Source organism: Ursus arctos, unplaced genomic scaffold (assembly GCF_023065955.2).
Source record: "Ursus arctos isolate Adak ecotype North America unplaced genomic scaffold, UrsArc2.0 scaffold_24, whole genome shotgun sequence".
Lineage (NCBI taxonomy): Eukaryota > Metazoa > Chordata > Mammalia > Carnivora > Ursidae > Ursus > Ursus arctos.
The window spans coordinates 29,815,860-29,833,768 of NW_026622919.1; positions in this window are offsets into that span (position 1 = coordinate 29,815,860).

The window sequence follows — 17,909 nt, forward strand, 5'->3', positions numbered from 1 at the left end:
ATCGCCATCACCATGTTCGCATGGTAGAACCTGGTGAGACACACCACAAGCAGGACGCACTGCACTCTTCTACTGACCAGATTGTCCAAAGCCATCAGAGTCTGTATCTCTCTCCTCTGGCTTGTGCTGGTGATGCAGAGAAATAGTCTCACTCACCAATTCTTTTTACTATTCTCCGTGGCTTTTCCTTAAGAAAAGAAAATCAGAGCTGTTGTACAATGCAGTTTAATCATCCATGATGCCTTTAGAGTCTCAAACAATCTTCCGGTAGCAAAAAAAGAAGAAAAAAAAGGAAAAAAGAAAGAAAGTGATAAAGAAAGAAAAAAGAAAAAAGACGTTATTGTCCCCAATTTACAGATGAAGATGGTAAAGCGCAAAGAAGTTGAATGATTCAGCCAACAGTGGAGTTACCAGGACTTGAACCCCATTTCTCCAGCTCCAGGCCACCCTCTCTTTTCCAGAATCCATATAGACCTTCTGATTGTACTTATCATAAAACCACACCCATCATTCTCCCAGACTTTCGCGGTAGACTGCACTTGCCGAAGTCGGCCCTCCCTTTCCATTGATTATCTTGTAGGTGGGGCTGCTTCCTAAACCTCTTGAGTTAAGCCACCTCCAAACTACTTTGGCTAGAAGATAGGATCAGTTTATGTCTGAGAAGGTTTCCTGTAGACAGCAAATCTTATCCATAATAGGAAGATTTCCCACGTTTAATCAAGGAAGGTGATATTTCCTGTCTCTGGGGTTCTGGCTTTTTAACCTTTTATATAAGTCACTGCTTGCTTAGAATTTGGAATCCAATTCACCTGAAGGCTTAACCCACATGGTGGAGTGGCAGAGGACTGGGTCTCTTCCTGGAAGACCACAGTTGGAGCCTGCCTTGGCTGTGCCCCTTACTGTCTTAGGACCGTAGGGCAAGTCACTCCACCGTGTCTGGGGTTCACACATACCTTGGTTTATACCCAACACTGCTTACGATTGGTTCTATGACCATGTGCAAGTTATACAGTTTTTTGAAGCCACAGTACCTCTGTCAGGAAAACGAAGATAATTCTTATACCCCTCAGGATAATGCGATACTGGAATATGACAGCTGTTTAGCTGATATTTGTTGAATAAATGGGGAATTTAAAATACTTCCTTTCAACCTTCTTTCCTTCTCTGGCTCACTTTCCTCATCTATTGAAGGGAGATAAAAATCTCTCTTCTGTATATCTCATTGGGCCTCTGAGCAAATCCTATACAGTCATGTTTGCAAAAGCTCTTGTAAACTGTAAAGAGCCTATAATGGTCAAAGGTATAATTTTCTCTATCTAAGGAACCATGCAAAACTCTAAGGAACCATATGAATGGTATTTATCTTTCCATGAGTGTCCTACAGGGTGGGTATCATCATCATGTCCAGTTCCCAGATAAGGAAACCAAAGATGGGGGCGGGGAGTGCTTTCTCAGGTCTGCAAAATAGAGTGTGCAGAAGTAGAGATTAGAAGCCAGGTGGGTCTGACTTTAAATCCAATGTGCTTCCTATGAGAGCCAATGATCCCCTTGAGTCTGGGGGTTATGATCCTGTCCCTGGAGCCAGGCTACCTGCAGTCCCATTTGAGGTCCACCGCCAATGAACGATGTGTCACCAGGGGGAGAGTTATCTTCTCTATGCCTGCTTCCTCGTTTGTGACAAGAACATATCAGTAGTATCTAATGTGTGTAAGACTCTTTACTTCACCAAACTCCAGTTTCTTTAACTCAAAAATGAGAAAATAACAACAACGGTGCTGTGCCAGACTAGAGGCAAGGGGTAGACCTCCCTCGAGGTCTTGATTCTAGCTCTAAGATCTAGGATGCTCTTTATTTGAGACTCATGTCTCACCTTCTCTGGGGAGCCCTCCAGGATTCTTCAGGGACTGTGTTTAGAGTCCTCAACACACGCTGGAGAATCAGTTAAAACTCATTTGTATGTTGCCAAATACATTTATTTAAATATCTTTTATGCCTTGACTGATACTGTGAGATTCACAGCTTTTTAGGCTCTCATAATAATTACCGTTTCTTGAGTACCTACCATGTGCCTGAACCTGGTCAGTTAATCCTATGGAGTGAGTTTTATTATTTCTGTTAAATAGAGGGAAAAAAACTGAGGCTCGCAGAGGTTAATTTGCCCAGGGGCACACAGCTGTTTGCATGGACGACACTAAAAAAAGTTTAGGAGGAAGGAAGGAAGGAAGAAGGAAGGAAGGAAGGAAGGAAGGAAGGCAATGGTATGTCCTCAAAACCACTGATAATTTGGAAAACAAAGCCCTTATCATTTATGCTTTGTCTCCATAGCATCTAGAATAGAACAGACTACATCATGACGTAGTGCTCAGACTCGGACAGAGTTAAGGCCAAGATGCTGATGAGTTTTACAAAGCCTCCATCCGGCGGACACACACCGTGAGCCTTGATGCAGGGCGCACACACACCCGGCCAGGTATGAATCCGGCCCTGTGCAACTGTAGAGGCCTAGAGCTGACACTCCTGCCAAGTGACCACCTATATTTTCATCTCTTTGGGGACATTTAATTCTTGGGCATAAATTTATTTACAAGTGGAGATCTCACCACTGGTTCCTGTTTGTGATGCAAATTGGATTCCCAAAGGCCAGTTCCCCTTGGATACCAATGATCCTCTTTCTCCATAAACCACGCTTTAAAAAATAAGATAAAATCCTCAGGGTTCAATGAGGCTTTTCACACTCTCCACAAATCTATTGACGTCTCTGCCATTTGGCACCCAAATGTGACATCAAGCAAGCAGGAGGAAGGGGGGGCGCACACAGGTGGGGGGGGGGGCACAGGAGGAAGTCAGCGTTCTTATTTCCTCCAGGCGTTCCACAAACATTTAATGGAGGTCCACCTGATGAGGTAGAAGCCATTGTTCCTATTTTCTGGAAAAGAAACCCGCAGCTCAAAGAGGCCCGTCAAGATGATTAAGATATGGTCCCTACCCTCAAAGAACCCCCAATTCAATAGAGGTGACAGACATGGAGGCCACGACCTGTGACCCAAGAAGAGTGGGTACAAAGTACTCAAGGTGTGTGGAGGATAGCGTGATTATCTTAAGAAGGAAGGCCTCCCTTTGGGAAGTATTTGCAAATGCAGTGAAGTCATGCCTGACAATGAATGACATTTGGCAATGACATTTGACTTTTCCTCGAATCCATTGTTTTGTGATAATATGATAACATGTGTCCTGACTCCTTCACCCAAGTGTGTGAGGAGCACCCAGCTCTTGCAGACTTTGCTGTGTGACATTAGACGAAGAACCCTGTAATTTTAAGCCCCAGTTTCTTTATCAGCGGGATAGGAATAAGGACGATCCTAACCCTTGCTAGGGTTATAGGAAGGACGGTCGTTTCCCCAGCTGCCCGCAGAGCGAAACGTGCCTCCCAAGGCCCTGAAGCCCCCACAGGCTCCTGTGCGTGTGTCAATGATCATATTCTTATTGCTTCTGCTGAAGACCTGACCCTTTATTCCTGAGCGACTGGATCCTCTATATTGATTCTTCAGTCGATTAAATCTCATCGCAAAGACGAGTCGGCCCCCAGACGATCTCCCTTCCCTTCATGCATCTCAGCGCAATTCCATGCTTCAGGGTTGGGCAAACTTGACACTGGTGACATTTTGAATCAGACCGCTCTTTGTGGCAGGGAGCTGCCCTGTGACTGTAGGGCAGTTAGTAGCGTCCCTGGCCTCTTCACTTTTAGATGCTGGTACCCCGCCCCCACCCCTACCCCAGGTTGTGGGGACCAAAATGCGTCAGCACATTGCCAAATGTCCAGGGAGCCGGAGGGCAAAATCTGTCCCCGTAAGAATCAGGGTGATTGGTCCCCGTAAGAATCAAGGGTGACAATGCATCCCTAGGAGGTCTCCCAGGCTGGGGTTTCTGCCTCCATGTCGCAGGTGAAAAACAACCTGAGACCCAGCACCGGAGGGAAACTGTGCAAGGTCACGAAGGAGCCTAAGAGCCAGGGTCCTGACATCACTTTCCGATGTAGAGCTGAAGCGCCTTCCACAAAGGATCTGCAGAGAGGGAGAAAGTTCCAGGGCCTGGTGACTGGATCTCTTCTTTCTTAGTCCTGCCCGGACCCCTCCTCACCCCCTCCCACCCCTAAGCAGTAGCCTGTAGGAATGCCTGCTCCTCCCTTCCTTCTGCCCTGCCCTCACCCCTTCCACTTGTATTGTGGGAGGGGGTCACCCACAGGATGCCAGGTAGACATAAGGCCATCCGCGTAGGGAGGGTGACAAGATGACAAGGAGGATAAAGCCCAGACGTAGCCCTGCCCCAAACTCCAAACTGCAGGGGGATGTGCTGTCACCAAGAAGCAAACATTAAAAATATTACACCTCAAACGAGATCCCTCCAGTGCCTTGGGAGCGGAGGCCTCGGCCAGCTCTGTGCTACCAGGGAGGGTGGGGGTGGGGGTAAGCGGCACGGACAGTAGATTCTGGTTCCCTCCCGGGTCCCCACCCCCCCCCGCCCCCGCCCCCTTTGCATCCCTCTTGGAAGGGCCCCTTAGAATGCACCAAAATAACCCCTCCCTCCTCCTTCTCCTCGCTGTCCCCCCTGCAGACGGCCGCATGCAGCCTGGTGCACGGGTTAGGGGAGTGTAACATTTTGTCTGAATAGGCCCCTATGTTCCCATAATTTATAGTGGTAAGTAATCTTATTTGCAAAGCAAGCCCTTACAGTTATAAAAAACAAGTTAATTGACTTGCATAAAAATCAAACATGTAAAAGTTTTCCATCTTAACACAAACAGCACACTGAGCCCATTTGTACAATAGCTATGATGCAGGGCGGCCGCGTCTGGACTACCTAGGACCCGGCCTCTTTCATAACCCAAAATGGAATCTTAAACCCTGACAAGGCCACATACCGATGGGAGTTACTGAATTTAGAGTCAGTCACTCAACTAATTATACGACGTTTTATTTTTTTCCTTGTGTCAATAAACAAACTTGGGTCTGACTTCTGACACTGAGTCCTAGAAGCCAATTAAGAGGCGTTCCCAATATATTACAGGGTCTACAAACAAGGATGGCTTTTCTTGGAAAAGTGAACATCATGTTTCTTTTAATGAGTGTGAAAATATATGAGTTTCTTAATCACTGGCAACTTCGATGGAATCCAAGACAGGGAAATCACTGACTCCCGGCTCAGGAGTGAACAGGGGCCAGATTCTTGATGGGGTTTTTACGATGGGATCCTCCGGTGGGAGACCCCTGGGAAGGCAGCGCTCAAGAAACGCTGCCTGTAGTTGTCACGTGACATACAGTTGGTGGCAATGACTGCTTCATCAACCCCAGAGAGGCAGGGAAAGGAGCCCCACTGTGGTCAGGGTCTTCTGCAGGAAAGCAGTGAGACCCCACTTTAGTGGAATGGAGGAAAAAATCACAAACTCAGAAACGTGCATTGTAAAGGGCCGTTCATGGTGCCTTCCCGGTGATCCCCACCCTCTCCTATCCTGAGAACCCATTTCCCAGTTAAGGGGAAAGGGGGGGGGTACTAATATTTATTAAATACCCATTGCTGGATGCCTTTGCTTTCTGTCTCCTGTTTAACTCTCAGAAGAACCCTGTCGAGCAGATATAATTGTTCCTGTTTTACCATGAAAAAAACTGAGGCCCAGAGAAGTAGAATGACTCGGCCAAGGTCACACAGCAAGTCAATGGCAGAGCCAAAGTCAGTTCCAATCAGCCTTCTTACTTGCACACTGCTTTGATGGGGCAGGAAGAGTCATGCCTGGAGCTCCAGGGGACCCAGGATCAGGCATGATCCAGGTGTCTACCCTTTCTGGAAAGTGGCTCCATCCACCCACCCACCAATATCTACACAGGCCCAAAAAAGCAACAAGTATAAGAGGGTGATATGTGTTCTCATGGAGGTACTCCCAGAGGAAGCACACCCGACTCATCTGATGGTGGGTGGGGTGGGGGTAATGGTCAAGAGATATTCCTATGAGTGAATAACCCTTCATCTGCAACTTAAAATACGTTAGTATTTTAAAATTAACTAGGGGGACAATTGGGAAAAGAGCATTCGTGAGGACAGGCCAACATGAGCAAAGGCATGGAGGCCTGAGAGCAGAGCAAGCATGGCCCACGGGGTTCCGGCTCATGGGCTTGGGAGGATGCACAGAGTGCCAAGGAGAGAGAGAGGCCAGGAGACCCCACTGAGGGTGAGGGAGCGGGAAGGACTTACCGCCGGAATGTTCTCTGGCCCAGATCGAGCTAGTCAAGCCTTGAGCTGGGACAGACCCCTGCCGGTAATCAGATCTGAGGAGACGGGTGGCAGCTGGTCCTGGGGTTTGGGTCCAGTGCGCTGAAGCAGCACGGTGAGCCAGGCTGCCTGGGCCCAAATGCTGACTCTGGGCAGACTAAACTTCTCTGTGCTCCAGTTTTTCCCCTACAACGTACGATGATCAGAGGACCTCCCTCACAGATTTGTTGGGAGACTTGCATCAGCCGATTCGTGTAAAACTGTTAGGATAGTACACAGTGTATGGCAGGGGCCTCCTGAATGCAAGAGGCTAGAGCTCTCATCTGGGCCCCTCTAACTTCCAGCTCTCTCGCCCTGACAGGTCTCCAAAATTCCCAGTAATGGGAGATTCATGGGCTCTTGGCACATAGTAGGCGCTCAACGAACAGACACCGTCCACGCTGCTGTTTGTGCTCTCGTATCATGAGAGAACGGCCCAGGGATCCCTTGCCTTCCCCAGTGAAGTCACGGCCACCGTTCCCTCGTGCGACCTGTCCAGGCAGGCTGACATGCCACCCAGGCAGGCAAGACAAATGGACTTGCCACCTACGCGGAGCGCGCGTGCGCACCAGGGCACGTAGACCGGCCGGCCGGCACAACAGGGCTCCCTTCTTCTCCGGCTGCCTCTCTGCTCGGCATGTGCTCAGCACTGAGTGGAGGTCCCCGTTATTTATGTTTGGAAAATGCATTCAGGGCAGTTCCCAGAAGCACTTACAGAGCTCTTATTTAATTGCTACTTTATAAACTCACTGCTCCGAAGAGTGAGGGATTGATGGCCCGGCCTGGCACCTGGAGTGGCCTCGCTGCAAATGCTTTTCCGAGAACGGCCTGGGAGCCGAAGTCCCAGGAGCCCACGGCCCCGTGCAGCCCTGGCCTGCAGCCAGCTCCGGAGGGCCCTGTGGGCCTCGTCACCCTAATCCCCAGCTTTGGGAGGGCAGCAGCTGCCGGTCACACACACACACACACACACACACACACACACACACATGCGTGAAGACCCTTCATCAGCTCAGGGCCGAGGGCTCTGGGGCTTGCAGAGCAGGAGAGGCCCCGTTGCTCCCCGTTCAGCCTCCCCATGCCACCGAGCTGCAAAAGCCCATGCTGAGGTCATCCCAGGTTCCAGCTATGGAAGGAGGGCCATGATTCGGGTCCTGCTGAGCCCGTGTCTCACTGGCCTTACTGCCATCCATCCGGGTCAGGCAGGCCTGGGCTCATTTCCCCAGATGCCCCATTTTCCAGGCAAGCTATGGAACCCCAATGAGCCTCAGTTTCCTCTCTTTCTGAACAATGCACTTTTGGGATCCCATTTCCCATCGTTAAGAGAATGAAATGAAATTACAATTGTGCCTTCCTTGCATGTAGAAGAAAAAGCCAAAGATCACTACGAGCTATTTATTGGACTTCTGCAGCCCCAGAAATAAAGGGTGAGCGTCTCTCACGCGATCCTTCTAGATTCCCATCCAGACGCAACACTGAACTTCACAATGATGGCTTCTGTTTATGCCGTCAGTTCACACAGCACCAGACTATAGTGCTTTATGAGTTCCCAAAGCATCTTCCAGAGCTTCTCTCAGGTGGCCTTCACTGCCATCGCCCGGGACTGGATCATGAGCCGCTCGTTGTGGATGAGGACCAAGGCTCATCTCAGAATGCAGGCTGGGTGACGACTCGCTTACCAGCTTCTGTCCCCAAGCCTTACTCTCCTTCACGACACACCTACTCTGCCCCCAGTCGGGCCCAGGCCTGTTTGTGCCTCCAAGACCACTCCGGACCATCTCAGGCGCACGTCCCCTGCCTCATGAATTGGGCAGGTGTGCATAGCCAACAGATACTGTGGAAATGACTAGGCCAAGGCAAGGCCGGCAAAGACTGGCTCCCTCAGATGGCTCCCTCAGATGGCTCCCTGTGGGGGAGCCAATGGCCAGGACGCGAAGACACTCAAGTAGCGCTACGGAGAGGTCCTCCTGGGAAAGAGCCGAGGCCTTTTGCCAAACACCAGCGTCGACTTGCCGGCCAGATGAGTGCACTGTCTCCATGTCGGGATCCCGAGCCCCAGCCAAGGCTTCCACCTCAGCCTGGCTGCAAACTCACGAGAGAGCCGGAGCTGAGCCTACCAGGCCAAGCCACTCCCAAACTCCTGACCCACGGACGTGGTGAGAGAATAAATGGGCTTCGTGCCGCTGACTCTGGGGCTAATTTGTTACGCAGCAACAGATAACTAATACGGCATTCATCTCGCCCCTGCCCGCTGCACCTCTCACCCTCTCCACCTGCTACCATCCCACACAGCTCAACGTACCCGTGACCTGTTCTGCAGTCAGTACTTGCATTTGCTCCTCTTTGGGAGACGTTTTTCCACTATTTGTCTACATTGTGTGTGTGTGTGTGTGTGTGTGTGTGTGTGTATAGATGTGTGCACACTCCCCAGATACAGGCCATGCTAACGTTATTGTGTGTGTACGGTCTCTTCGAACGAGGACCCCAAGAGCCATATTTACATAATGCAGGTAATTAGTGCATATTTTAACATTTCAAGACCAAGGCTTCTTGGTCTTTGGGCTCGCTGTCCCCCACCCCGGCCTGTTCGTGTCCCCAGCTCAGCCCCTCATTATTTCCCACCCAGATGATAGCAATAGTCCTAGTTATTTTCCCCACTTTGAGCCTCACTGCATTTCCTCCACATTGCTGTCATGAAAATACTGTCTCATAAAAAGATGATCTGCTTAAAAACCCCTTTGCTCTGTTTCTGTTGTCTGCTAGGAGAGAGCTAAGTTCCACAGCATGCCCTATAAGGTCCTCCCTGATGGGCCCCCACTTGCCATTCCTCTCCAGTGAATTGTTGATAGGTCCCTGACATTCTTGCCTCCATGCCCTGGTGCTAACTCTTCCTTTTCTCTGGAAGCCCTTCCTGCCTTGTCTGCCGGCCAACTTCTATTCATCCTTCAAAACCCAGCTCAGACATTGCTCTCTTGAAATCCTCCTCCATAAATCCAGACGGAGTTAGGTCCCCCCGTCTTCCTGACTGTATGTCTCTGATAACACTGAGCACATAGCTAAAATTACATACGCATCTGTCTCCCCTGTTAGGCTGGGGACCCCTAGCGTTCCTTTCATTTTTGTTCTCTTGACATCTCCTTCAAGGGCTTGGCTCATAACAGCTGCTCCATAAACATGTATTGAATCAGAAAGTTTTGGGAGGAAGGAGGCAGTTTTCATTCTGCGAGCTGCTGTGTGTGAGACTCAATGGGGTGGTGGTAGGCATACAGAAGGCACACTGTAAACATTAAGGTTGGCGCTTTTTTGTCCTTTGCCCAACATGCAGAAGCACAGGCTTCGTATGCTTCATTACGGTCCTACAACTTCTTCGAGCACTTTCAGGAATTCATAGGATGGTCTGGTTTTTCACTTTCTTTAAACTCTCCCTGAACTCAGTGGGCTGTTGCTACCCCACAGCCTCCATCCGTACCAGGTCCCTGGAATCTTTGTGCTTCGCTTTTATAAATCCTACTAATGGGTTTCATAAGGTCTTACAGCATGTGCCTTTCCTGTCTTCAGCTCATAGAATCTCACTGAATTCATTCATTCATTCATTCATTCATGCACTCACTGTTAGCATGGGAGTTGGAGCTTGAGCTCTGGAGCCTTAACTGCCAAGTTCAAATCCTGGCAAGCTCTGTAACCTTGGGCAAGTGACTTCTCTGTGCCCTTGGTTGCCACATCTGTACAGTGGGGATGTATCAGTGCCAATGCCATAAGGCTGTTGTGAGGATTGCGAGAGATACTCTCAATACGGAGCAAGAGTTCAATGGATACTAGTGTTTATTCATTCAACAAACATTCCTTTAGGACCTGTGTGGGCCAGGCACTGGGAGATGTTGGGGTGAGTGAGACAGGCCCCCTGCATGCTGGAGTTCACAGATGGGGGGGGGGGCAAGGAAAGATACACATAATTACAAATGGTGCATTATGTGTGCTGAGCTGGAGGCAGGCCCTGAGCGCTTTACTGGGAGCAAAGAGGAAGAAGTAAATATCCTTGCTAATGAAGGAGTCAAAAATGTGTAGGTGAAGAGGTGGCAGTCCCCCAGGTACACAAGTGAGAACCGCCTGGGCAAGGGGACCAACATGGGTAAAGGGTAAAGGGGTGGGACAGTGAGTGCCATGCTTGGGAAACTCGGTAGTCCATAGGGACTAAAATACCAGCGAAGGTGTTCTCTGCTACATCTTCCAGATGCAGGAACTGAGATTTGAGTATTTGTGGGGCACACGAGTAAATGAGAGTGGAGAGGTGGCTGCAAACAGCCGTGGACTCGGGGCACTTCAGATGGCAAGCCACTCACACGGCAGACACTACAAGACACGGAAGCACATGAGGGCCTGCCGCAGCTGTGTTTGCGTCGAAGAAAGCTCACTCCAACTGTGACCAGCTTGCTGGCTACTGCAGTGGTCCAGGTGAGCCGAGATGAGTTAATAGGGAAGAAGAGGAGAAAACTCAAAAGACATCTGGAGCAGAAGTCGGCACGCTTTGCCTGTAAAAGGCAGATAATAAATATTTCAAGTCTCGTGAGTTGTTGCCACTACTATCATTGCAAAAGCAGCCATAGACGATCTGCAAATGATCATGGCTGTGTTCCAATAAAACTTTATTACAAAAGGACGTTGCAGGCCAGATTTGACCTACGGGCCAAAGTTTGCCAGCTCCTGGTCTTAAAGGTGGATGGACAGGGATTGACATCCACAACTATAGGGAAAGTGCTATGGAGGAAGAAGGAGGATTCCAGAATTGCAAATGATCCCCAGGTCCAGCCTTCTGCTTCTCTGTCAGGTGGTTTAGCTCTATTCCACAGCAGGTTATTTGCTTCCAAAACATAAAGATTGGGATTCAACAAGGTTCTCTGTATCCAAGAAGGTGCTCCTTCCTACAGCCGTCACCTCCTGATGCTGCATAGGATTCTTGAGCTTGCACCCATTTTTGGAGAGGTTGGAGAAAAATGGTGAGATATTGATCCATGTGATAGCCTTCAAGTGCCTGGCTCCCCACTGCCAACCCAAAGCCGCTCCAAGCCCGTAGTAGGGAAAGCCAGAGCCAGCACTGCCCTGCTGAGCTCCCCAGCTGGGAAAGGACTGACCCAGAAGGCAGCACACACTCTGCAGCCAGCTTGTCCAGATCTGGCCAGTGACCTGACTGCCCGGAAGTGGCACATGAACCGCACTGAGAAAGCTGGCTCTTTCAAGAATTCTTGCAGATAATTCTAACGGAAAGTCTCTCCCATTGCATCCTATGCACAGTGGGTGGGAATACAATTTGCTGCAAAACTTCTGAAGGCGCTTTGGTTCTAGCTTACACAATGTGAAATACCCCTTTCCCCAGTGTTTGCACTCGTAGGAATAGATCAGCTAGACACACGTGCAAGTCATTATGCCCTAGGTTATTTATTTCAGAACATTCGTTGTGTTACAGACTAACTCTGTCCACCAAAGTTCATGTGCTGAAACCCTGACCCCCAGTGTGATGGTATTTGAAGGTAGGACCTCTGGAAGGTAATTAGGGGTAGATGAGGTCGTAAGAGTGGCGCATCCGTGATGGGATTGGTGCCCTTCTAGGAAAAGGAAGAGACACGGAGCTCTTGCTCTCTCCATGAGCACACACCGAGGAAAGCCTTGGGAGCACACAGGGAGAGAGAGGGTGGCTGTCTACCAGCCAGGAAGAGAGCCCGCACCGAGAACCGAATTTGCCGGCACCTTGATCTTGGATTTCTCAGCCACCAGAGCTGCAAGAAAGTACGTGTCTTATTTAAGCCACCCAGTCTAAGGTATTATGTTATAGGAGCCCAAACGGACAAAGACACAGGTGACAGCAAAATTAAATTTAAATGTTCGTCATTACGGAAGTGGCTAAACTATGGTTCATTCATAGTATAGAACACTGCACAACTGCTGAAAGTTTGAGATGGATTTAAAGGAATTCACACAAATGGATCTTGATTCACTGTTGAGTAAAAAAAAAAAAAAGTCACAGTAAAATAGAAGTTATTTTGGTTTTTGAAAAATAACTATATAAATACCTTCATAAATATGTGCAATGCCCAGCAGGGTGCCAGGACCAGAGTGGACTCAAGTGAGGTATCCAAGGAGAAACATTTAAGGAGGCGGCCCCCCCACACCCCTCTCATGGAGGTGTCTACCTTGCACTTGCACAAAACTGAGGGCGAGCTCTCCTTGAATTTCCCACCCTAGGCACCTCTTTGCCTCGCCCTAATCCCAACCCCCATGCATAGAAAGAAGTTGGGGCTGATCGCCAGGTTATCTCCGGAGAGCAGTACTGAGAGGATGGCCGCAAAAACGCTTCAGTTTTGACATTATACCTTTTTGTAGTGTCCATTTTTTTCTGTAAAAATGCATGAATTAACTGGGTTATTGACACTGTGGAATTTCCTTTTAAAAATCTTCCATCCATGTATTTCATTAATAAATACAGATTTGCATAAGTTGAGTGTTTCTTAAAATGCGCATCTGTACATCACTCTAATAATCGCTATCATTTATTGATTAAGTGCAAGTCTATTAGGGACCATTTATTGAAGTCCTTTCACTGTATTAGATAGAATTATTATAGCCACACTATTATATAATAGCAGCTTAACCAAATACGAATTTTGTTTTTTCGTGTAGTAAGAAGTCTGGTGACATGTCAATTAATTTTGGTACCAGCTGGCACCGAAAACCATCCCTCCTCCAAGGGAAAAAAAATCACTGAAACTAGAGAGAGGACAGGTAAAGAGGTGCAAAGGTAGAGTAGAAAATGTAAAAAACTTGAGTGTAAGTCCCAGCTCTGCCTCATGCCAGTTACGTAAAAACCAACCCATCTATGTTTCTGAATCACTCCTCTGTATTTTCATCTGAAAACTGGGAATTATAATGTAGACCTCCAAGTGTTGCTGGAAAGATTCAATGAACTAATACAAGTGCAATTAGCGAGACAGGTCAGCTCTCCCCAGAAGTTACTTTTCTCCCTTCATGAGACTTCCCGAGACTTCATCACAGTGTCTCGTAAATCAAACCCATTTCCCATCAACATGCATGCTCATCTTGGAGCAGCTGCGCCTTTATTCCTCATGGGTTGTTGGTTGGCAGAAACCCTCAGCATTCTTGTCTTGCCAGCCCAAGAGTGTGGCAGACTGGATCAAGTTTTCGTAAGACAGTCCAGAGGCCAAGCCTTGGAAAACCAAGAATACTGTGAACGTCGTTGGATTATCTGATGCTCTGAGCTGATTATTATTTGGGGAGAACCCACCCTAGCCTTCTCTTCATTCATTTTATAGGTCTACACCAAGCGGCTCCTTCTGTGGAGACCCTTACCAGAGAGGAAGACCCCCCTCCGCCCCCGCAGCAGACCTGTAAACAGCAGAACGTGTGTGGGGCTGAGTGGTACATCGGAACACAGGCTTCGAGCTAAGTTTGAGGTCGTTTTGAAGACTGACTTGTAGGCAGAACACTGGTCTAGGTGCCAATGAGAAAACCGAAGAGTCATAGCCTGGGCCCACAAGTGCGATGGTCTTTTGAAGGAGACATTTGTGGAGTAAGGGCAGAGATATAAATGCATTCTGTCCCTCTACTGAGAGAGGAATTAGGTGAGGAAGTTCAATATACCGTGGCCAGAATGAGACGGAGAGGAGCTAAGGCGGAGGGAGGCTGGGATTGCTTTATTGATCATGACGGAGGACTTAGCGTCCGTTGGGAAGGCAGTGGGTACTCGGCCTGCATGCCGTTTGCAGCCATTGGCTGCTGTTAACACCCTGGTTATATTCTGAGGAAGCGCGTCTCCCTCTTAGAAACAGTCGAGCTTTCCAGCAATTGCTAGGCAGGGGTACAGGTGTGCTGAGAGGTTGAGTCCCTCAGCCACACCCGGGGAAGCGGTGTGCAGCACGATCGGACATCCGTAGTCTCATCCACACACACCCCCCACGCGTGTCTTACAAATAACACTTTTTATGCATGTTGGGGTGTGAAAAAACTTGAAAAAGAATGCAATTGAGCCTCGGGAGTTTTTTTTTTTTAAGATTTTATTTATTTATTTGAGAAAGACCAGGGGCAGGGGAGAGGGAGAAGCAAGCTCCCTGCCGAGCAGCAAGCCTGATGCTGGGCTCAATGCCCAGGCTTGACCCCGGGACTGAGAGATCAGGACCTGAGTGGAAGGCAGACGCTTAACCGGCTGAGCCACCCGGGCGCCCCACCTTGGGAAATTACTGATGAAGGTCTCTTGCCCTTCCCTCATCAGCAGTGAGGTACAGGACCCAATCAAAACCAATCAGCAAGTTCCTCCCCGGAACTTGATTCATACGCAGAACGTCAGAGACCGAACATGGTAGAACATTCTTTCCAGTGGCAGCACTGTCTTTCCAAACCTGGGTTTTCAGCCTTTCCTCTTACAAGCTCCCCTAACGTCTTTCTATAAGGAGTCGGTTGCTCGCAACCAAGGGATGCTGCCCGATACCACGGCCGCTGTGCGCGACGGCGTGCGCTTGCGCGCATGCGTGCGCCTCTGTGTGTCACTGGGCTTTGTGTCATTTAAGGTCCCAACACCTGTGAAAGCTGACCTTCTTTGCCCTGGACCCTGACCTGCTGCTCAGAGGTATGCAGGCCGGCTTCCGAGCGCTGGGGAGGGTAGGAGCAGGGCCCAGGAGCGGAGGGGAAACGGGAATACATTGCCAGGGCCGGGGGGCCGGCTCCCCAGCAGCACAAATCCCACACAGAGATCTTAGGCAGGTCTGCCCTTGGCCTGCAAGGGGGACTTTTTTTCACCAAGGCCCAAGTCCTCTGCTCATGGCTCGGTGGTGGGAGGTAAGGAAGGGGTCCCCACCCCTCCTCGGAGAGGCCACTCAGCTCAGAGCAACCAGGGGCAGGCCCACTGAGGGTGACAGAAGGAGATGAGCATTATAGCTGGTGTTTACTATTGAAAACACATGAGGGCAAATATTTGGATAAGGGCTTATTTGCTAGTGGAACTTTTTAAAGGGTTGAATGGAGCCCAAGTGTCAGCGTGGGGAGTTTGATTAAAAACAAACTGGATAAGTGTTTCTCCACAGTTGTGAACTTGGAGAGTTTCTGTTTCTCTGGCTCTGCAATGCCCAGTGGGCTCTGTCCCTCGGTTCCAGACTGTGGGCTGGGAGCCCCAGCCCGGCAGCTCTTCCCGTCCCTGCAGCCGGTGAGGCCAGGGCCTCACGTCCCCTCTGCAAAACTGAGTCCCACCGCCCTTCAGGCCCAGTGCGGGGCTCAGGGGGGCAGGAGGAACATGGCTCTGGGCATGATCTGTTACCGCAACTTAGTCCCCTCACCCAGAAGCCAGTCCCCGAGGGTGGCTCTGAGCATCACTCTGGTGATGACTAAGTGTTTGCAGATCTGTCTTTCTCCCTTTCTTGGTTTTTCTCTCTCCAAGTGACGTTTACTGCTTATGAAATGTATGTCTTCTGCTATTAACTCTGAACAGCTGGGGCAGAGAACGGTGGGACAGCGCTCTGCTGTGGGGTCTCCGGAGCGCACAACTTCTCTCCCACACGGAAAACCCCTGCATCTCCTGGGTTCCCACACTGTGCCGGATCCCATGCCAGGCTCTTCCTCCCTTGCTCATCCCAGGTCATCCTGTGGCTAGGAGAGTGATCATTCCCATTTTACAGGTGAGTAAACTGAGGCTCCAAGGTGTACCATGGTTTATCCAAAGCCACATTGTCGGGAGGTGGCAGATTTAGCCTGGATGCGTCAGACTCCAAAAACCCACACTTTTTTTTTTATTTCCTCCTCCTCACGTCATCTCACTTCGCCCCATAGCCAGGGTGCAGATGTCCCAGAACATGGAAGGAAGCAAGGCCTGGGAAAGTAAAGAGAGAAGACCAGCAGGGACCAAGCCCCTTCTCCAAACCCTTTGTTCCTAGGAGGAATGGTCATGCATAGAGAGAGGGGACGCCATGGCTGGCTCCCTGAACAGCAAGCCCCCAAATCCTAAGACACTGCATCAGAAGTCAGGCCACTGTCATCATCCCCTTCTCCAATTTACTCTGCTCAAGGAAATGGGTGAACAGGAAGGAGAAAACTTAGACCCTCAGAAATGTGCCCTGTTCCGTCCTGGGAATATTTCTCCTTCCCTCCTGTATTCCCACCTGTGCTTCGGAGGGATCTAGGTGCATATCCTGCTGGGCAAGTGACTGAGGACAATCGTATTCCCTCTCTGAGCCTCAGTGGCTCCATCTGTAACATGGGCATGATCGTGCGTCCGCACAATGTAATTGAATATTGAGTAAGAGGACATCTCCCGAGATAGCAACGAGCACTAGAGAGTCACCGCCCCCCCTAAATATTACCCTTCCTCCCCACACCCCACCCTGCTCACATACACTTCCACTGAATCCCATAGGTGAATGGCCTGATTCCTACAAGAGAGGGAAAAGTCACACCTCTGGCCTAAGGCAGCTCCCCACCCCCACCGGACTGATTGAATAGTCAAAGCCAGTCCTGTACCCTCACGACTCTGCAAACTCCAGCAAACAAGACTGCTCATGATAGGCGGCCCTGGAGTTTGGCCAGATTCCTGAGGGTGAGAAAAAATACCACACTAAATCTCCAGGAGACAGTCCCCAGGGAGAAACTGTTCTCACCAAGGGGACCCCTGCCTCGCACTGGGGGTCTGAGCAGAGCCCCGGGGCCGGAAACCCCTTTGGGATGAGGGATGCCTGTCTCTGCGGACCTCATCTCTGCACCACAAGCCCCGGAGGTGCCAAGGACGCATCACTGTCCCTCGCACCAAAGTGGAAACTGAGGCTCAGAAAAGGTGGGTGAACAAGCCAAGGTCATAGAACAATTCAGGATAAACTCTCTATCCCGGGGCAGACACATTTGGGGCGAGGCGGAGTTTGAGAAAGCATACTGGATATTGCAAAATAATATTACACTTAGAAAAAAAGAGAAATCAGTTTTGTTTTAATTATACAAATTACTAAAAGTTAGACAAATGTTCAGCTGGGCATGAGTTAAAAGAAAATTAAGAAATATTCCCTTAGACAGTGAGGGTGAGCAATCCAACTGGGATTACGTAAAAACCACCCTCCTTTTTTATAAGGCAAAGACTTCCCCCTCTCCTCTCTTCTCTCCCTGCCCCCCCCACGTACACATAATTGTTCTGCAGTTGTTTCAAATAAGAGGGTGGGAATGAATAAAAACATTAAGTGAAATAATGGCTCGCGTTTGTGTTTCTCCTAATACTCTTCTCTTATTTGAGCGGCCCTGCATTCCTGCGTAGTGTTGTAGGTTTTCTTTTCCACATGAAGTAGAAACAGAGAGATAAGATGATTTTCCCAGGGTCACACAGCAACCTAGTATCAGAAAGAAGATCCCAGCCCAGGTGATCTCTAACACTAAAAGCTCGTGCTTTCGTGGAGTTGTAATTTCCCAGTGCATTCTGCGGCCAACCCTTGCCCTTCCCAAGGGGGCCACGGCCAGACTTGGATCCCAGACCTTCTGGATCTCCTACATTCTTAGCAGGACATATTGAGAAGTGCAATTACACTGGTTTTATGTACGGATGTGTGTGTGTGTGTGTGTGTGTGTGTACACACATATAT